The sequence below is a fragment of the Thunnus thynnus genome, chromosome 1 (assembly GCF_963924715.1).
Source record: "Thunnus thynnus chromosome 1, fThuThy2.1, whole genome shotgun sequence".
NCBI lineage: Eukaryota > Metazoa > Chordata > Actinopteri > Scombriformes > Scombridae > Thunnus > Thunnus thynnus.
The window spans coordinates 3,360,882-3,383,596 of NC_089517.1; the positions used below are offsets into that span (position 1 = coordinate 3,360,882).

The following is a 22,715-nucleotide window of genomic DNA, read 5'->3' on the forward strand; positions in this document are numbered from 1 at the left end:
CATATGAAGTCCTAGAGGGTCATTCATTTTTCTGTTAATTTTTCTTGTTTTTACAAGTGATCTTTTTTCTCTTTCCTAGTCTTTTTCAACTTTCTCTCCAAACTTGGACTGAAGAAATTTTATCCCAACAAGCTCACTCTTCAGTCTCTTCTGGAAATCAACAAAAACAACATTTATGGTGAAACTGTTGAATCACTTGAGAAAATACCATGGTGCTTTCTCAGAAAACTCTTTCAAATCAACACAGGATGCAGAAACTGTACACAACTATCAAACAATGATGTTGATGAAGATGATGATGATGATGATGATGAAAACAATTATCTCTTTGATTTTGACCTGGTCACTGCAGATGACTCTGCAGACAACAAGGTTAATGCTCTCGACCTCATAGTCGCACTCTTTCTTTGTGCTGACAGCTTCTTGCAACAGGAAATGGCCCTCAAGATGACAATGTGCCAGTTTTCTGTCCCACTGCTGTTGCCTCATGGTGATAACAGTCAGTGTTCCCTGATGCTGTGGGCTCTGAGAGACGTCGTCAAAGAGTGGTGTCCACATGATTTGTCTGAATCAAAAGGATTTGTTGAAGACAGCATTGTCCAAGCAAATATACCATTCTTTACCTTTGTGAGGCTGAAAAACTGTAGTTTGTCCAAGTCACAGGTTTTGAATCATGTTCTCAGCCTTGGCCAGTACAATCACAACATCTTCATACACAGAGATATGAAAGGAGGAGCGATCCCTAAGAAAATTGCTAGTGGCTTGGTCGAGGTTTGCTGGTACCTTCCCAGTGGCAGAGAAAATCTTGACATATTTCCAGGACCAGTTGCCTTTGCCAATTTGAGAGGAGACATTTGTGAGTCACTCACACAATTCAAGTTTCTTTTTCAACAGTCAACTGCGACCTTTGTGTTCCTGGACAAAGTTGAAGAAAATGAGCACAAGATTCTGACTTCTCTTCAAGATGTGAAATCCAAACTATTCTTGGTTGTAAATCGCAAGGACAACTCTAGAGAGGACATGATGTCTGTCCAGACAACACTGAAAGAGTTAGAGCTACCAAAAAGCAGCGTGAAAACCAAAGACCCAAAGGTAAATGTTGCAGAGTTTTCAGACAAACTTTGTGTGTCCATCAAGAAATCACTGACAAATAAAGCAAACACAGTTATCTTCGAAAATATGCTTGACAAAGCTGTTGACTTTGGTCTGTCTGTGGACGAAAACAAAACTGATGAGCAAAAGAAAGCAGCTGAGGAGATTGTGAAAGGAATTGGAGTGCGGAGTATACCAGACTACAAAAAACAACAACTTCCTTTGCAAGGAATTGACTGGAAAAGTTTATCACAACTGGAAATGGAGGAATGTAGATTGAAAAATGCTGGTGAACAAGCACTGGAGGAATATAAATCCCAGCTATTGGAGGAAAAACAACGAATCAGGGAGCAGCAAAGCAAATATAAACTTTCCAGAGCCATGAGAAGTTTTATTGAACATTTATCCAAATGTGACAAAGAGAAAAGAGATTTTTTTCTGAAGTGGATGAAATTTAAGCTGAATGCACATTCACATTCTGTCATTAAACTATCTTTACTGCGTAATAAACTGAAAGAGCACTGTGATAGAAATGAGAAAGATGTGCAAATCATTGCAGAGTTAGATCAGGCTTTGATGGAGAGCTCTTTAGGAGTAGAGCATTACATGAGAGAGATGGGACTCATCTATGAGTTCTCAATTTCTGGCTCAAGAAACACTGCTGATGAAATATCTCGTCTCCCTGGTTTGGCAGCTGAAATGCTGTTGGATGGATATCCTTTAGAGCTCTTGGATGGAGATGCTTCCAACATCCCAGAGAGATGGGTGACAGATGTGCTGACGGAGCTTCACAAGAAGGTTGGAGGGAAGAGCAGACTGTTAGTACTGAGTGTGCTGGGTGTTCAAAGTACAGGGAAGTCAACACTCCTCAACACCATGTTTGGTGTGCAGTTTCCTGTCAGCAGCGGCAGATGCACAAGAGGAGCTTATATGCTTTTCCTCAAAGTTGGAGAGGACATGAAACATGAGTTGAATTATGAATTTATAGTTCTCATTGACACAGAGGGTCTAAAGTCTCCACATTTGGCAGAACTAGAAGACAGTTATGAGCATGACAACCAGCTGGCAACCTTTGTGATTGGTTTAAGTGATGTCACCATTATCAATGTCGCTATGGAGAACTCAACAGAAATGAAAGATGTCCTGCAAATTGCAGTTCACGCCTTCTTGAGAATGAAGGAAATTGGTAAAAAGCCAATTTGTCACTTTGTGCATCAAAATGTTTCTGGAGTTTCAGCTCATGCAAAGACCATAACAGAAAGAAAACATCTCTTGGACCAGCTCAATGAAATGACGCAAATTGCAGCTGAAATGGAAAGGCAGCCTTCTATTAAAGCTTTCACAGATGTGCTGGACTATGACATGGACAAAAACAACTGGAACATCCCAGGACTCTGGCATGGAACCCCTCCAATGGCACCAGTGAACACAGGTTACAGTGAAGCTGTAGCAGATTTCAAGAAAAATCTTTTGACAACAGTGAAAACAGATCAAAGCATTAAAGTCTCACAGATCCCAGAGTTTCTAGAATGGATAAAAAGTCTCTGGAAAGCAGTGAAATATGAGAACTTCATCTTTAGTTTCAGAAACACTCTTGTGGCTAATGCCTACAATAACCTTTGCAAAGAGTTCAATCAATGGGAATGGCAGTTCAGAAAAGAAATCCTCTCCTGGCAAACAGAAGCAGAGTTGGAAATCTTAAATTCTGACAATGAATCTGATATTCAAACTTGGAGCAAATTGGTTGAATCAAAGAAATCAGAGGTGTCAGAAAACATAGCATCTGAAGAAAGAAAAATGAAGGAGAAACTTACAAAATACTACAAAAAGAAAGACCAGAATGTAAATCTGATAGAAAAATACAAAATTGATTTTTTCAACAGTATCAGTAGTCTTGCCAAGGAAATCAAACATTCAGTAAACAATAAACTGGATTGTGCACTTCACATGAGAAAAAGTTCAAAAGAGGTTCGAGACATTCAGAGGAAATACAGAGCTGTGATTGAGGAGCAGGTCAAGAAGCTCTTGAGTGACTGTAAAGACTCCAAACTGTCTGATGAACAACTGAAATGTGAGTTTGAAAAGATGTGGACTGAAGCCACTAAAAATGTGTCTGGCCTGAAAGAACAAAATATATCTGAAAACATCTTTATCCACTTGAAAAAAAACTTCTTAAATCATAAAGTCAATGAGGAATTACAGAACATTAGAGACCTAGAAGATTTTGGGAAGAGTGAGTTTAAGGCCAAGAATGAGCATGTCAAGAATGCAATGACTTTTAATCTGTTCCGCAGAAAAGACATAAAAAGATATTTGCAGGCAACAGCTGACGATGTCATTGAGTCTTGCACACAATTTGTGCTTGATGTTGTAAAGACAAACCCAGATTATCATGAGTCTTTCATAAAGGATCTTCTGGACAAAATCGATGAGTCCCTTCAAAATATCAGCAAGGATGTCAAAATCAAGTTTGAGATTGATCTGAAACTTCACATTTGTGGCATTGCCTCAAGGGAATTCCTCAAAATGCACAAAAAATTCTTGTCAGATAAAGATCCTCGATTTCAGCTGCAGAAGTACAAGACTCAGTACTTGTCAGATTTTCTTGATTTATACAAACAGAGAGATGATTGTCAGCGCAAAGCAAATGATTTTGTCAGATGTTGTATCAAACCTGCTGTGGAAGAGTACATCAACAGATCTCTGGGAATAAACATAGTGGATGAAATTTTGACAGGTTGTCATTCAGCAGAGTTCAGTTCCCGCTCCTTTTTCCAGTACAACATTCAGGAAGAGTTGCTGCAAAAGGATGACTTTGACAGTTTTGTCAAGTACATTTGTAAGTATGAAATATATGTTAAAGATTGGATATTTCAACAAATCCAGCAACAAATTTCAAAGAAGAAAACTTTGTGCAAACTGAAGATCAAGAACCTTCAAGTCATAGTTGACAAAATCACAGCAGCCTTAGAGCAGGCCACAAAAGGACCAGATGGTTTTCAACTGCCAAATAACAATGAAAGCATCACAGAGCTCATCAGCAACATGCGGAAGTATTTGATTAAAGACATCTCAATTTCAGTGGAGGATGAAAAAAGAGCCCTGTTTCAAATTCAATGCACATGTCATCCATTTATCAACAGCCTCAAAATGTCAATAGAAGACTTGAAAGAACAGCTTCAGGAGGAATTCTCAAAGTCTGAAAACATCACTGAGACTCTGAACAAACTTCCAATCAAACCACAGGAGGAGCTTTTCAAGCGAGTGTTTGGTTGTGGAAAACAATGTCCATTTTGTAAAGTTCCCTGTGAGGCTGGAGGCAAAGATCACAAGAAGCATCATGCAGCTGTTCATCGGCCAAAAGGTCTTGGTGGATACAGGAATGAAGACACTCAGAAGCTGGTTGAAACACTGTGTACAACTGCTGTGCAAAGTGAACATAAATTCAAAAACACAGTTACTAAATGGGAGCCTCATCCTTACAAAGAGTATTACACCTTCTATCCAGACTGGCACATTCCTCCAGATCCCAGCATAGAGGCATCTGACTACTGGAAGTTTGTACTGGTAAAATACAATGACAGATTTGCTGATAAATACAAGTCCAAGCCAGCTGATGTTCCAGAGGCCTGGAGGAGAATCACAAAGGAACAAGCACTGAAGGGGTTAAAAGATGCCTTCAACATACAGTGAACAACGTACAAATGTCTTTAAACAAAACCAAATTTGCAAGTTTTTTTTAAAAAAAACAAACAAACTGTACACGTTAGAGCATCCAGCAGATCAGATCAGTTAATGTAGCTTGGCTGATCCATTATTTTCACTTAGAAAATCATAAGTCTTCAGCCTAATTCAGCGCAGTGAAAAACTTCCCAAACATATTTGTTTTGTTTTTCATGCTTTATTTTTAATGTTTGTTGTTTTTTATGCAAATGACTTTGTGGTTCAAACTCAAATTCAGACTAAAGCAGCTGCTGACAGTGAATACTGTGGCATCCTTTGGTCTGGTGAACATGATCAATGACAAATGATGATTTGAACAAGTTGTTGAGAAGTTGATGTTAGACTGTTCAACTTTTTCTATAATATTTCATGTATTTTTGTTTTTTGAAGTTTTCTTTTCTCAGCTGTTTTGCATTTTAATGATGTTGATAATGATAATGAAATTATCATGTAGAACGAAGACCATGTAAAACAAAAAAGATTATGTTTTATGTTTTTATCTCCATTTTATGGTCTGTGATGTGACAATTATAATGATGATCTACAAAGACCACATGAAAAAAGGGTCATGTTACTTTTTTTTTTTTTTGTCTTTGTTCATATTGATATATGACTATGTGAATAGAAACCAGTATGCAAGATAATGATGATGATGATGAAGATGTCAGCATGGTTCATTCAGTGTTTGCAGTTGGCTTTCTAATGGTTACTACCAGTCAATCAATAACAAATATTGATACAACTGACTTTTGGTGCCTTTCTGAAGCTGAATATGTAACAAAGAGACAGAAAGCACAGAAACAATTACTCAGACTTAAATATTTACCATATTTGTTCTTGTTTATTTTATTATTTTAAATAAAAAAGTGATGATGATGTAGGCCTATGTAGTTCAAAGGTCATGTAATGAGTAATGAGATACTGTTTTGTAACACGTTTTACTACTTTTTACATTATTTGTAGTTTTATTCTTCAACATTACCTGCAAAACATAACATGTTAAAATAAAATAGTTATTAATGTTTTCTTTGAGAGTAAAATGAATAAATTGTCATCAGTTCAAATGTTTGCATATTGATGCAAATTAATTTTTGATTCATGTACAAATACTGAGACGTCCTTTCATGTGTTGTTAATGTAACTTTTTAAAATTATTTTTGACAGATGATGATGTGTTGAACAAGTCAAGTTAAAGATCAGAAAATTGTTTTATCTTTGAAAAAGATATTATTATTGTTTTTTGTGGTATTTTGTTTTTGCATTTTATTCTTTACTACAAAGGTTTTTGTTTTCTTCATCTTGTTACACAGCTATGTACATAATGTCTTGTGCTAAAGATGATGATGATGATGATGATGCTGTTGATGATGATGAAGAACAAAGGCCATGTGAAACAGATGTTTTCTAACATGTCATCACTATTCTTTAATATTTTTACAGTTTATTTCTAATAGGAACATGTAAAACATTTGATCTTTTGATGTGTGTTTGATAAAAGTCAGTGAATAAGAGTCTTTATGTTGTTGTAACTGACCTTTTAGCTCATGTTTAAATATTGTCTAAACAAGCCAACTGTGGGAATAATGTGGCATCTTCTGCTCTGTTGATCATGTTCAACTTCTGACACAATGAATTAAACAAGATACAAACAAGTTTTCCTTTATCAGTGTTTTTTTTTTCTTCTTTTTTACAGGTTGATATACAGTATAGTTATGTGTATAATGATAAGTGATGGTGATAATATACTGTATGTACAAAGATCATGTGACAAAGTATCTTTTGTAATAAATATAACAACAACTTAAGATCAATATTGCTGATTTCAAAATTGATAAGTTCACAAATATTGGGTATAAAGTTTTCTTCTACAAATGTTTTACTTTAGTTTTATTTTTTTAAAGTTGTAATCAAAGCCGCTGCACTACTGACAACAATGGTGTCACTCTTTACCAGCTGTCAGTAGTTCCTTTATTTCTATTGTGCATTGCATTATGGGACAACACTGTCTATCAACAGCAGTTATTAATTATTAATCAACACTACAGACTCAGAACATGTTTAGATTCAAATTGTATAAAATTATGACACAATGTTATAAAATATGACTCACAGAGAGGTTTACAGGTATTTGGAGGATTATTCTCTGTTTTTGGTTTTATCTTCACAGTTTTTGAGATATCTGTCTCTGAGTTTTCTGCCACCATCCCAGTACAATGGAGGTGCATTAAAAAGTGACATTTAAAAGACTTCAACAGTATCACGTCTTTCTAAAAACAATGTCCCCACTTACTCTGGACAATCCACAGGACACATTCTCAACAATTCTGAGTGGAAAGACTTTCTACTAAACTAATCTGACATCTTTTTACAGTATTTTCTGTGGATTATCCACAGTAACAGTCACACTTTCTAGAAAACACACTGCTGTTGATTTTAATTTAATGTAACTTTTCAGTGCTGTGAGAACCACAAATGAAACTCCATTGAACTGGTGTGGTGACAGACATCTCAAACACTGGACAAATAAAACCAAAACTATCTCCATGACTACACATATCACAAGAGGTTACTCACAAAATGTTTTTCTGCAGTTTTGGGTGAACTGGTCCTTTAACAAATAGAACCACTAGACACCAGTAGATGCTGTTAATTTAAGTTCTTCATGAAATCTGAAGAGGATTAAAGTCTATCTGTTGTATGAATACACAGTGAAACACTGAATCACAGTTCAAAGAGCAAATATTGAGAACAAGAGAGAAGTAGTGAAGTAGTGATAGGTTCAGTCTTCTACCACTTGAGGGCACAAGAGTCAAGTCCACCTTGTGTGGAGTCTACACTCTATTGCAGCTTTCTAAATGGAAAATTAAGAGTGTCTGAAATCAGAAACTGTACAGTCTTATTCATATATTAATAACTCCTGTCTGTGTTTGATCCAACAAGATGAAAACATGACAAATAATCTGACGGATTGTGGATTCTTTGGTGCTTTTATGTCTGGAGCACTGGACCAAATGAATTTCTCCGTGTGGGATAATAAAGTTGATCTGAATCAGAATCTGAATCACTCACTGACCCTCACAGCCAAGTCTGATCAAAATACATTTTGTAACACTAAACATAAAATATACATATAAAGAAATAAATGACTATAAACTTGATTTATTGTTGACTCGACGTGTGTGTTGAATTTGTCGTCTGATTAAAACAGCAAATATTCAGAATCCTTTATTTTAACTAACTAACTCCAACTGATTAGAGTTTGAATGTGAACAAAGTTAACAGTTAAAACTGAGAGGTGGAGACTTTGATGTGAAGTTCATTTCATTGCTGCACATTTTGCATGTCAGACGCTGCCATCCAGTGGTTCCACTGCAGAACAACATTCATGTTAAGCACAGTGACATCTGCTGCTGGGGAGCAGGAAGGCCGTCATCTCTCCTCACTTCTTTCTGTCTTTGTATGTTTTTTGCATCAGAGTTTGCTGAGTTGTTCATCATCAGCACCAACACATATACTCTCTCTCTCTCCAGCTCTCTCTCTCTTTCTCATGAGATTTAGGATTTGAGGAAGAGAGGTCGACTGTTGTCCCTTAAAAGATTTTCCCACCTTACATTCACACACACACAGTTGTTTTTTCTACTTTTTAAAATCAAACACCAGGTTACCAACCTAATGTGTCTCTTTACATGTGATGTCATACTGATTATAGTCAAGTTTTGTCTGTATATTCTCACATTGAATGAACTGACACAACAGATTTCTCTTTATTAGGAACAAGACTGAAAATATTGTCAGTCAGTCTCTGTACTTGTGTTCAATGTTTTGCAAAATTTGTGTGTTATTAAAAAAATGAAGACAATGCATTTCTTCATTATTGCTTTGACAGTTTTGGATCACAGTTGGCAGAAATGCCTCAAATCTCTAAAATCTCTAAAAACTCTACACATGTCTTTCAAAAATAAGCAACTGAAAAAAGCTTTTTGTAAAAACAAAACAAGACTTTAAAGTTGCTTTTGACTTCCTGTTATGTGTTCCAGCCTCAGGGTCAGAGTGAAGAGTTATACTATATTACATATAGCTAAAACATTTTAAAGATTTATATGATACTGTTGGTTATTTATCAGAGGGAGAGGGGTGGCTGAGGTCTGACTTTGTTTCTTTTTTTTATCTTTACCCTCCCCGGAGCTACAAATACTCTCATCAGCCACTTTATTAGGAACACCTGTGAAATCTAATGCAAACTAATACAACAGCTCTGCTATAAATTCTACATTTATGAAGCTTTTACATTTTCAGTTGTTGTTGACATTGTCAGAAAGGTGATAATTCTACTTTATGTTTATTATTGAGGTCGTAGTGGATGGTTGTGTACTGGAGTGCATTATATTGAATGGTGTTCCTAATATTTTGTCCACTCATTAACGTACATGAGCTGTAATGTTAAATATATTTGCTGATGTAAATGTATGTTACAATTTATTTCAGACATGCGTCTACCAATAGGCCTAAATATTTCTATATGAATAAATAATGATTATTGTTATTATTTTTACACTGTTAACTGTCAAAAACAGCTATTGCCACCATTAATATACACTCCTTGGCAACTTTTATTTGGTCCATCTATACAATTTAATTCAGTCCAACGCAACACATCTGCCATAAATTCTACATTTAGGAAGATAATACTGTTCAGTTGTAGGTGAGACTGTCAGAAGTGATAATTCAACTTGATCTCTATGTTTATTACTGAGGTCATAGTGGTGATGTTGAACTGGACAGCATTATACTGAAATGTGTTTCTAATATTCTTCTTCCTCTCTGTGGAGTAAAACATTAGAAGCTTCTCTAAATATAAAGCAGTCCACTACAACCTCAATGATAAATATATAGTTTAATTAACAATCTCTGACAGTGTCAATCACAACTGAACATTATCTTTGTAAAGGTTGAATTTATTGCAGAGCTGTTGTATTTGTATTGCATTGAATTTTACAGGTGAACCTAGTAAAGTGGCCTCTGAGTGTATATGAACCTAATTAAAATAAAGCTATATTGTAAACAATGTATAAGAAACTCACCCTATAGCCTGTAGACTGAGTGAATTACCATTTTATTTAACTTCAGTCAAAGAGTTCAGTTTGTTTGCCTTGTGAAACAATAAACTAATATTACAAATTAAAAAAACAAACAAACAAAAAAAAAAAAAAACACCATCAAGGCATAACATAAATAACAAAATGATTCATCCATTAATGAACTAATATTCCAGCTGTGCTGTGTTTGCTGATGTAAATGTGTTACAGTTTATTTCCTAGATGGAGCACTGTACTACTTGAAAGGTCCTGGTAAGGTCATCAAAACCAAAGTGGTTAGAGGCACAGAGGAGGCTGATGCCATTTTTAGGGATTTTCATGACAGCTCCACAGGTGTGGAGGTATAATGTATATTATACTTTACTGGTATGTATATGTATATTTTCATTAAATTACAGTAATTAAACCTGTTCTACATGGTTGACTTCAGTGTTAAATGCCAGCAGATAGTTAACTTCTTCATGTATATGTATTTTAAACAGGTGTCAGAATGTGCAGTGTGCCAGTCAACTGGTCATATTATTAAAGGTGGAGTATACCCCCATAAAGGTAGCTGTTGTTGACACGGTCTCACAATTAATGTCTGTTGTTTTACTAGAGAACATATTTACCTTACAGATATAAATACATAAAATCTTTACATACTTCTCAGCAGAGCCTGTGGAAAGGAAGAAAGCTTAATTTTCTTTAAACATGTTAAGACACATTATATCCAGAATGACATGTATATTTTTATGTTGTACTGCCTTTTTCAGGTTACACATCCATTTGAGCTACTTGACATGGACCTGATAGGTAAACTGAATCAGTCCATCTATGTCTTGGTGGACGACCTGACAAAATGGCCACAAGCTTATAATCTCTGTACCAAAACAGCAGCTGAGGTGACTGAATGCATAATTACATTTTTCCATCAGTTGGAGGCTCTGAAAAGGATACTGACAGATCAAGGAACAGAGTTTGTGAATGTGGTCATTTTGAAAATACTTGAAAAAAATGTTGCTGAAATATTTAGTTGTGTTTTGATCTGTAAATGTGGAGGATATTTTTGGTCAAAATGAAAATTAAAAGTCCAAATAGAAAATTAAAAGAGATCAAATTAAAAAGATTATGATTTTATTACACTATTAGGAATAATCAAGCCATAATTAAACTTATAAAGAAAAAGGAAATTGGAAAATCAAATTTAAAATGTAAAATGATCATTTGAAAATGTGACGTGATGATGAAAATAGTGAAATTTAAAATGCAAAAGCTTACGATAGCCACGATATGTTTCTCCGGACTGAACCTGGTCCAGAGCAGGTTGGCAGTGTAGCCCAGGATACTGTGGTTATCTACACTAGTTAACAGTGAATCATCTTTGTGACATTGGTAACTCTAGCTAACCCAAAGATAGATAGGTAGCTCACTAGGCTTGCTTCATGGTACAGGCCCCTTGTGTGACTCATTACACTGTTGGTTAAAAAAAACATAAAACCAGACAAACCTGCTTGTTATAAAAAATGTCCAATGCTCAAACGCTTTTGAAATGCTTTTCAACAAACTGTGATAAATATTTTATATTAATGTATCCAGCTGTATATTCAACTCAAGGGCTTCGGATATGCTGGAGTTGACCAGGGGTGGATTTAGTGATTTGGGGGCCCTGGGCAAACTCAGTTATGGATCTAATTGAGAATGTGGTAGAAGAAGTAGTCTACTCAAAACTTTAATAAACTTTAATATTAATGCCACACTAAACATAGTCTGTTAAAAGTAAAGTAATGTCTTGCATTCAACAATGTACTTACGCAAAAGTGCAGAAGTATTATTAGCACAATGAACTTACATTTACTTAACGTCTGTTCAAGGTGAAGCTCATGTTAACTTCTATATATACCGATGGATAGTTTAATCTATATAAAAGCGTCATACTTTATTTGCTGATCATATATTTACGTATAAAATCTTAATTTGTAAAGTAACCAGTAACAAACAAAGTGAGTAATTTCAGGGTATAATGAGTAAGAATAATAACATGATTTTATATGTTTCATATCTAAACATCATGATAAATCTATAGCAGTCTGGGCCTGGCAGTGGTCTACCTTTCATAATGGTAAATTCTGCCCCTGCAAACCACATACAAAGGTATGTCAGGATAAATACAGTAAGGGAAAGAATATGTGCTCATAGAGTATTCAATAGAGATGCTGCTTGTAAAACTCAGAATGTTAACACATCTCCATCCCTTTGTGCATTTGTGGGACAGTCGTGTGTTGTTTTCCATTAAGACCCAGTGAAATTAAAAATACATTTTCCCAGTTTTAATCCTGTGTCCCTGTGTTAATGTTAATTTATTTCTTACATTACATGCCAAATATGTGTCATTAAATCAGTATCAGCGTATTTTTACATCAAAATCCAAGTCTTTTCTCTTCCTGTAAAGTAGTTTCAAATGTTTGCTCGTCCTGCACTCAAAGACGTTTACAAAAATTCACCCAATCAAATGTGAAGAGGGGCTAATCACACCGGACATATAAAACCACGCTTCACTGTTTGTGGGTCTAATAGCTAACAGAACAATATGGAGAGAGACAGGAAGAGATGTATGTAAGTTGGATATCAGTGGGCAAAAACTTTGTTTTCATTTCCAAAACAATGTGGCTGAGGTCTAATTCATTCATCTCTCCCTCGTCCTCCTGATCTAACAACAGGTGAGGAAGTGTGTGTGGAGCCGATCAATGCAATTCAATTCAATTCAATTCAATTCAATTCAATTCAATTCAATTCAATTCAATTCAATTCAATTCAGTTCAATGGGCTTTATTTGATGAAAGTTTCAAGAGCAATGTTGCCAACACATCAAAGTACAATTTGTCCAAATATTTTGACATTTCAAAATAACAGTAATATGAACATTAACACAACATTAAGTTTGATATGTATACATTTTATATATACAGTACATGCTATGCATGTATTTGTGTGTGTGTGTTTGTGTGTGTGTGTGTGTGAGGGTGCATGTAACATATGCCTCTTGCATGTTACATTAAATACATCAGTTGAAAATCTTGTAATATAGAATATAATTTTGTCAGAAATTTTACCTTTATTTAATAGTTGTAAGGTGTACATATTTGTATTATTTTCATATTTTTTTTGCTGTATATTTCATTTAAATTTCATATTTAATACTTGGCTACACAGTATCCAAGGTAATGATGCAGCTATAAAGCATCACCGTGGGAACAAGTCAGACCGGGCTTGTATCCCCCAGGTGAGTGTGTGACTGTTAATGGAAACCTGTAAATATTAATTTATAGCTGATCTGAGAGAGAATTAATTACTAATTATAACTATATTGACATTCAGAGTGATTATCTATGTGAACCGATTCATCTGTATCAATAGTGTCAATACTCCTCCGATAGGAGAACTCTGATTTGCTTTTTGGCTCCATGAAGTCTATCTTTGTGAGGATGTGACTTTTAGACCCATGTACGTATGTGTGTGTGTGTGTGCATTTGTTTGTTTGTGTGTGTGTTTATCTAAGTGTCTAAGCCTAACCGCTTTTTTAGCAATCCAATCAAATGCAAAGGATTTGATTGGATTGCTTGTACACCACCCAAATATTAAATTTCACTGGGACTGTAAGATCAAACTTAGTGGTTAAATTTACTGTTGAAGAGCTGGGGAGGCGCCATCGTCAACATGGATAACTGCGAGGGATCGGGTGAATGAATTCTCCAGTGACTTTTATGCGGACGAAGGAGTGTTGTTTTGTAAAGTGTGTCAGCACTCAGTGGTCTACCTGAGGAGGCAGACCATGCTGGAGCATCTGAAGTCCCTAAGGCATAAAAACAGAAAAGCAAGTTGTTAACTAGCTTTCTAACATTTGAAATTCTTCTCAAAATGTTACCAATTTACCAATTCAAATAGCAATGTTTATGAGCTGCCCTAGCTAACAGCTAGCTAATATTCTCATCAAGATGATACTTATAATCCTCTACCAATAGAGCAAAGCTAGCTAGCTGAAATCAGGCTAGCATTTGGGTACTGGCAGTTTTGGAAACCTCTATAAATCATTGCCTTATGGGGTAGTGTGTGGATAAAGTTTTGTGGCCTTTTTGGAAAGATATTAGAATGCCTTCATATAAAAATTACTAGAGAAGGTAATGGACAAGTTTCTTTGTCTCTGTATCCCTGTGTGTGTGTGTGTGTGTGTGTGTGTGTGTGTGTGTGTGTGTGTGTGTGTGTGTGTGTGTGTGTGTGTGTGTGTCCAGAACAGACAAGGAGTCTGACTAGCCAATAGCTATTATCAGATTCCATTTCCACCCAGTAAAAGCCTAGAATTGGCCAATCACAGTCAGGTTTGTCAATTTCATGCCCTCCCCCTGTTGCCACAGCAGCCAATGACTCAGCAGTTACAGGACGAAAACAGAATCTGATAATAGCAACAATGACTCAGCAGTCATTCAGAAATGGAATCTGCTGTATTGGTGCTTTTACTTAAGTAAAGGATCTGAATACTTCTTCCATCAATGCTCCATTTCCAGTCCAGTGTCCATTTCCACTGGTAACAACTCTAGTTATGATGGTGACAGTGGGAAAGGGAGAATGAATCAGAATAGACTTTTCAGATAGCAAAACTCAGATTTGCGCTTTGGCTCTGTGATGTCTGTCTCTGTGAGGATTTGACTTTTAGACCTGTGTGTGTGTGTGTGTGTGTGTCAGGATGACAACAGTGTGGATTTTACACATTCAATATTTACATGTCAACCTCATTGAATTGTTCCATGTAGGCCATGGCTGTGTTTGAAATCACGTACTGACATACTGCCTGCTACATACTCAATCAGTATATAGCCTACTGCATACTGCCTACTTAATGATCAATTAAGTCTGCCTACTTAATGATCAATTAAGTATGCCATTACAAGCAGACTGTTCACACTGAAGTATACTCAGGCAAGACAGTCCAAGTATCCCAGAATGCATTTCACACCAACTGGCAGTGATGGCAGAGATTTTAAACCAGGCTAAAAGCTTTTGTAATTTTCACTCTAGAACTCTTAATATGTCACTTTATTAAGTTTTAATATTTTTAGATGAGAAAGTAACCATATAGATTCCCAATATGTGGTCAGTTTATCCAAATAATGCCGCATACTCAGAAATTCTTGCTAATCTAGTATACATAGAGGCAATTTTTGAGTACACAAAATCCACATACTGTGCAGTTAGAATGCACTACACACTCAATTTGACATATTTAGTATGGATAGTATGTCAGTATGCAGTTCCAAACATAGCCTATGTGTTTTTACTGACATTTGTGGGAAACATTGTTAAACTGTGTAGATTAGATCATTGAAAAAATAAAAAATTGCAAAATAAATGTTTTTCAAGTAAATATATGTTATGTATGGTATGTAAAATGTATTTTCAATGTACAGTGAATATCTGTCTTTTTCCTTTACTTTCAGTACAATCTAGGAATCAAACTTTGGGTTCTTGCCTCTCTAAAACCCCATCTACAGCTGAGAGGAAGGAGTTTCTTCTGGACTTTATTGAGGCAGATATTCCCCTGGAGAAATCTCCCAAACTGGCTCCTTTTTTGCAAAAATACTGCAAGCAAGGAGGATCTAGTCCAGCTCCATCTCATCTCCGATATGACTACCTGCCGGGGCTGTTCCCTCAGTATGTGGAGGACATCCAGCGTGCAGTGAAGGGAAAAGCTGTCTGTGTTATACTGGATGAGACAACAGATGTCTGTGGTCGCTGTGTCCTTGCCATTCTTCTGCAGTCTGTGGACAGACTTCCTCTAGCTGCAGATCGTGTTCTCCTTGAGAGAGTTAACTTCACCACTGTGTCTCAGGCAGTCATCGCTTGCCTTCACACTTACAACATCAATTTCAGTGATGTCTGGACTTTTGTCACAGATTCAACAAGCTACATGGAGAAAGCCTTCAACACAGTTCTTCAAAGCCTCTTTCCCAACGCCAAACATCACATGCCTGGCACATCTGCTCAACTTGGTGCTCGAGGTCTTTCCTGACACCTTTGAGGACCTTAATCGAGTGTGTAGCCTTGTGAAGAGGGTGTTTTGTAAGGCCCCCCAGCGTCGACTGGAGCTGCGGGCCTACATGCAGGCTCTAGGCTTGGCTCCTGTCATGCCAGTGTTTGCTGTCCTGACTAGATGGGGCTCCTGGATTGATGCTGTGCGATTCCTGAAGGAGAACTTTGACATTTTATATGACTTTATATCCACCTTACTACTGTCTTCCAAGGTTGTTCGGGACCTAATAGCACTCCTAGCGGAAAAAAAATACACGTGTTAAAAGCCCAGGCCATCTTCATTGTTGAACACACCACTGAGATCTTGGCCACCCTCACCAAACTGCAAGACACATTCAGACTGTCCTCTGCCATCATCCATGGAGAGTTGGATGACCTGTATATGTTGTTTGAGTACAGAAGCACTGCAGGTGCTGAAGACTGGCGTCCTGAGACTAGAGAGCAGCTAGGGTGCTGGATGAAGGGGAGAAGGTTGCCTGCTCTCAGCTTTTCCAGCGGACCATGGCTGAATGTTCTGCAAAGCTGCAGGCTGTGATGGAAAGGCATCCCTGCATGGAGCTTTTCAAATCCCTTCCAGTGTTTGAGCCAGCAAAGGCGACTGGGCTTAGAAAGAACATGGATGATTATGTTCAGGCCATACCTGCCCTAATCCAACTGTCAGCTGAGGAATGGCACCACTACATTCACATGAACAAGAGTGACACTGTGGAGATCAGTCCTGTGCAGTATTGGGCCTCCAGGGAGGACACTCTAGCCTTGATAGCAGCTTTGTTCCTCCACCTCCCTACTACCTCAGTGGATGTAGAGAGACTTTTCCCCTACTACACGATGCTGCTGACACAGAACAGAAGGAGCCTGACTGAAAACAACATTATGATGATGCTGATTGCATGCAGACCCCAAGACTAATCTCCACCACGAGTCAAAACCCGTTAACTCAGTCATATCGCTCACTGAGTCATTTGTTCTGTTACTGTACTGTTGATTTGTTCACTTACTTGACAAAATTAATTTTGTTGGACAATTTGGATATGTGGATATTATGAGTATCCAAAGAGTTTTAAATTTTACGCAGATGCATTATTTTAGAGTATCAAAGAAAGTTTTCTGTGCCGTTTTTAAAGGTTCTCAAAAGATATTTGGTGAAGTTGAGGTCAAGCACCTTACCAGTTATTTATTCATGTATTTGTTTGAGTATGTGTTGAAGTGTTAATGGGAGTTGATTAATTAATTATATTATATAAATTCATTTTTGCTCTCTCTGCTCCACATTGAACATTTAGTGGCCATGTTTCCTGCATTTTATGCGAGTCGACTTTTCCAACAAATGTTCATGTTTTGTTTTGAACTGTTTGTGATGAAATAAAATCTGAAATTCAAAGGTTCTACCAAAATCTACTAAATATTTCTTTCAGCCTGCTTGAGGTAAATTTAGGTTGTTTAATGCATTGTGTATGCTTATTTTTGCTCAAAAACAGTCTTTCTTATCTTAAATGAATATTGTCTATCACATGACAAGCAAAAAACATTCTGCTAAATTCTGTAGATTTTCATTCTGGATCACCGCTGAAAACTGTAAAAAAAAAAAAAAAAAGTTTGGGTTTAGATATGAGTCACTAACAACAGTCTTTCTGGAGGCAATTCTGAACTGATGCCTGAAGCAGGGCAACCAGATCCATGTAGGTAAAGTATGAACATAAATCTGAAGGTAGAAAAACATGAATAATGGAAGGCATCTCTACAGTGGCTTATATTAATTAGTCAATTAAATTTTGTCTTAGTAATTTAAAAAGTCATTCATGTCTAAACAGCGCTTTATTTTAAAATTTTGAATAAATCCAGGTGGAATTTTCTTCGATTTGTGTTGTAGTCTTCCGCAAAATAAACTTATTAAAAAAAAAAAAGGCTGAAGACTTCTGTTTGCTGATGTTTTTTATTAAATCAAATTTGAGGCTTTTGATTAATATCTTAGACTGCACTATAATTTTTATTCTCCTGTTTCTCCGGTCTTATTCTATTTAAACTTATTTTTGTTTTTAAATTTGACACTTTCATTTCTATTTAATGTTTTTATATTGCCTTATGTTGCTTTTACATTTAGTCTTGATACCTTTGTCGGGGCTGAGAGGAGCATGTTTGATTATTAGCAATAATTAATAATCATCAAAGGTAGTTATTAATTATTAAATCAATAAATTTGTGAATACAAATTAATAACGGGGCACCACCCGGAAACCAGGACCAATGGAGAAGGTTTGAATCCGAGCTCTGACTCTCTCAACCAGCCTCTTATCACAACAAGTAAACACAATAATCACAACAGACAAATGTACAATAGAATTTATTAACCTCAGGAAGAATAAATGCAATTAACAAATGCTTTAGTGATCAAATTACTGTACAACTAGCGCTACCGGAGCAAAACATACATAAAACAACAGCTGTACACGGTTAAACACACATGCAGGTGAATGCATGTGTGTGGGTTTTTGTGTATGTGAGTGAGTGTGTGTGGGTGACAAGATGGCGGACGTGATCTGGGATGAGGACGTCACGCGAGAGACAAGATGGTGTACGTGACTATAGGAGGAAGTCATGTCATGGGAGAATCAAATGGCGGATGTGACCACAGTGTTTTGGTTAGAGTCAGTGGCTAAGATGGTGGCGCCTACTCAGCACAGGTCTCTAGTTGCACGATGGCACCAGCCGGAGGTCGGCAACTCTGCAATCACCCAATTTGCTGTGTGTGCTATCAGCAGAGCGCCACTGTGTCCCACGTTATCAGCCCACCAGATGTGCAAAGGGGCGTGAGTGTTTATGTGCATGTAAACAGGGTTAGGAACAAGAGAGAGAAAAGAGAAAGAAACGCCAGCTCATGGTGGAGTCCTGCGACCGTGGGGAGAGAGCAGTAGTTGCTTTGTCACACAGAAAAGCGCGCGTATGGATGGTAGTCTGTAACACATGTTGTCTGGACTTTGGACCAACAAACCAACCTGCTGTCTTGCTTGCAGTGGCACAATATAACAGCAGGGACAACACAAATTAGCTAAGCGTTGTGAACACAACTAAACAAGCAGCAAACATCAATGCTCCTTGGAGCTTAGCAGAAGGAAGGACTCGCTGTTCTGTCAGTTCACAGCAACTGTAGCAATAAAGCTTAACAAGCTATAAAGCTAATAAAACACACAATGCAACACTGTCTCTGCCTAGACGTAAGCCTCTTACTTAGGTCGCTTCAGAAGGTGATCAGATATGTGTCCATCAGTGGGGTCCAGCTCGGGTCCTCCGATGCGTGGGTCCTGGCAGTGCCATTCCTTGTTTCCTTGAGGGTTAACAGCAGCTGGTTTCTCGGTGGGCAGCGAGAAAACACAGGAGAGTCGACTCAGTCGGAAGGCAGTGGGGCACAGAAGTTATCCGTGTCTTCTTGAAGAAATCCTTTTCTTCAAGAAAGCAAATAGGAGAGCGCTGGGTTGCAACAGCGGTCTCCTCTTCAGATCCAGTAATTATGCTTGGCTGAACACAGGGAAAAGTCACAGCTCGTTCTGCGAGGGGAGGATCTTCAAACTTGGCAAGGGGAAAATACACGTGCACGGAAAGCTGGTTACCTCCTTCAGTAAACTGGCTCACGGGAAAAGCAGAGCTTCCTGCGGCACAGTTACAATGGAAAGACCAGCCTGGTCGCCAGAATAAAACGTTGGCATTGTATATTTCTGCAAACCACAGATACATTAAATATATACGTTTCAACACATATAATACGTAGGATATTAACATTTCAACAATACGTATTCTATCAACATTTTAACATTTCCAGAATACATGTCATATCAACATTTCTAAAGTGACTTATTCACATGAGATCTATATGACCCGACTTTCTTATGAGGAGGATGAGGGGTCAGTGGATGGTTAGGAAGTTTGTTGGCAGAAAGTTGGAAATCAGCAGAGAGCACGTTTCAAGACCACCTCAAAACCAATGCCTGCTGCCCGTTTCAACTGACAAAACTAGGTGTTTTTAGTGAGATGCCAGGGCATTTGCAGCCATTTTTATTTATTTAGTTTTTTTATTTTAAACCAAAGTATGATCTTTCCCTAACCCTAACCAAGTGTTTTTTGTGTCTAATCTAACCAGACCTTTACCACTGTGTTGTCACATCATAAAACATCATTGTTCAACAGATAATGGCCAACATTGAAACGAAGACATTCAATGTATCTGTGGTTTTGCAGAAACGTACAATGGCAACGTTTTGTTCTGGTGATTTGGTTGGGAAAGACAATGGGTGTATCTGTGTGTAGCAGTGGTGTACTCTCTCTCTTGCTTTGTGTTAAGGACAATACGCACACTGTCACTTTTTGGCTCTGATCTAAATTTATTCTGGCCTGGTAACAAACACAGTGGCATTCTCCACAGCCAACTCTCACAGCAGAAGTTGCAGAAAATATACATTGACACAAAACAAAATTAATTACTCGCTGCTGCTGCCAGCTGTACCACAAGCATTAGCTACGAGCTAATATTGAGCTAGCAAGATCGCTGATAACTGGCTCAATAAGTTGTTACAAATTACACCCACCCAACATCATCACCAAAAACTTGTTGTAGTTACTGGGGATGTCCAGAGGGCCCAGTATTAGTATTTGTATTTGTATTTGTTGAGGCAGCAAAATTAATTAATTTTAGAAAATTAAAGTGTTACAATAAGTGTTCATGAATAAACTACCTTATGAAGGAGGTCCCCACACCGAGTGTTGAACTGGAGTCTCCCAGATCATAGACGACTGCGCTGACTACTGATCTAAAACTTTACTCATCGCCTCATTGCAGACAGACCTCTACCTATTTATACACCCATAACACAGAGACAGCACAGCGTGTAACGTGTAGGGAAGAACTTCAAAGGCGATTATTGCTTTGCACTTTTCATTTATTTTCTATTTTTTACAACGTAACTTTGGGGAAAGGAGACGTGGAACAATGAGTTATGGAGAGTCCCTTGGGAGCACTTTGCGTGTGTCAGTAGTTCAGCTTTATCTCTGGGGAACACCCCCATCTCTGGGAGTGATGTCCAAATAAGGAAATGTGCGTCATGTAGCAGGTGGATGTGACTCCCTTCGTTGAGACCTGCTGATAGATGTAACAGGGAGCAGAGGAGAAAGACTGAGATAGCGATCTAATCAACCTGTGCGCTGGTATTTGACATGTCTTTTTTTTCTCCCTGAAAACAAATGATTTTTAAAATATTTGTATGAGACAAATATTTGTAAAAACATCCACTATTTGTGCTTTGCCAAATAACGTATTTGTATTTGGGCACACCGCTAGTAGTTACTGGAGGTTTATGTCAACATATAAGGCAAATAAAACGAAATGTAACCCTGAATTTATTTTACCTTGATACTTTAAATTCCTTAATTTTATGGAGAAACTGAGATGATTGTGATTCTCATGGTCTCTACATGGTTTTCCTAAATTTTCTTAATTCTGCAACACAGCAGGGAAAACAACTTTGTCCACTAAGACGGCTTTAAGTTTTATCAGGTGATTTACTGTAAATGGACGTTCTGTTTCCAAGAAACCAGATGATCATTATGTGCAAACCAAAAGTGAAAGTAGCTTCACAACAGAATAAAAGGGCTGTGATGCAGGACCACCTTGGTACATGCAGGGAGATGCTGCACTCCATCCGCAGGACAGATAGACGCCTTAACAACTGAAGACTGCATGACTGAAACCAACTCCTGGATAGAAGAATGTATTTTTAACATGGGAGAATCTCTTCTACAAAGGTGGGTTATACTTTTATTTTGTCAGTGTTTTTTCTGTTATGTGCCTGAAAAACAAGTTGAACAATGCACAGCTATTTGTACAATAGATTATTAATCATCATTAATGTGATATGGAGGGCTCCTCCTGTTCAACCTTGGCATGTTGTGACAACCTCAGCCTAGCATTTGCTGAATCATGCACAGAGAAAATGTTTTTCTGAAACTGTTTTCAGTATTTTTATTGACAAACCTGATTTTACTTTGGTTCACTATTATCGATCCCAATTCTTTCTCAGATGATCAGATATTGATTTTTTTCCTTCTCTCTATTTTCTTTTTTAGACAGAACAGTCTAGATCCAAATAAAACACACTTAAAGAAGGCTTTTTAGGTTTAGGGTTAGCTTCAAGCTTCAAAAACAATGACAAACAACAGCAATGACAACATCATATTACAATGAAAAAGACAGTAAATGTAGAAAACAACTAAGCAATATGGATTGATTGTGGGAAAAGGGAAGGGGGGGGGGGGTGAGTGAATGAAAGTGAGAAAAGAAGAGAGAGAGAGAGGAGGGGAGAAAGGGAGGGGGAGAAAGAAAAAGTGAGAGCGTCAATAATTATTATAATAATAATGATAATAATAACAATACAACAATATAATGTAATAATGATAATAGTCTTGTTTGATAGTATACTGTGGCGGCGGTAGTGGCAGAGGCAGCCACAATAACAATACAAAATGGGTTAAATAATTAGATATTTATATTAATTTATATCAATTTAAATCTATTTGAGTTTATATCAATTAAATTAAATTAATATGGATATGGGGGGTGGAGCCAAACACACAGAGCCCAAGGAGGGGAGGACACCATCACCCTCCCACACGACAGCCGCCCCCCCCCAGCAACACAGCCACAGCCCAGGGACCAGACCAGCTGAGACCAGCTAAGGGGTATTCCTCCTGTAGTAT

The 22,715-nt window shown here is 37.3% G+C and overlaps 1 protein-coding gene across 3 annotated transcripts in view; it reads left to right on the top strand.

The window, feature by feature from the left end:
- LOC137186146 (interferon-induced very large GTPase 1-like) overlaps positions 1-22,715 on the top strand; it is a 130,700-nt gene that overhangs the window by 21,355 nt on the left and 86,630 nt on the right. Inside the window, exon 2 of one of the 3 annotated variants that reach the window (XR_010929007.1) lies at positions 80-5,204. The exons of the other annotated variants lie outside the window; for them this stretch is intronic. The gene's annotated coding sequence lies outside the window, so the exon portion shown is untranslated. The remainder of the gene's footprint in view (positions 1-79; positions 5,205-22,715) is intronic. 3 annotated transcript variants of the gene reach the window in all.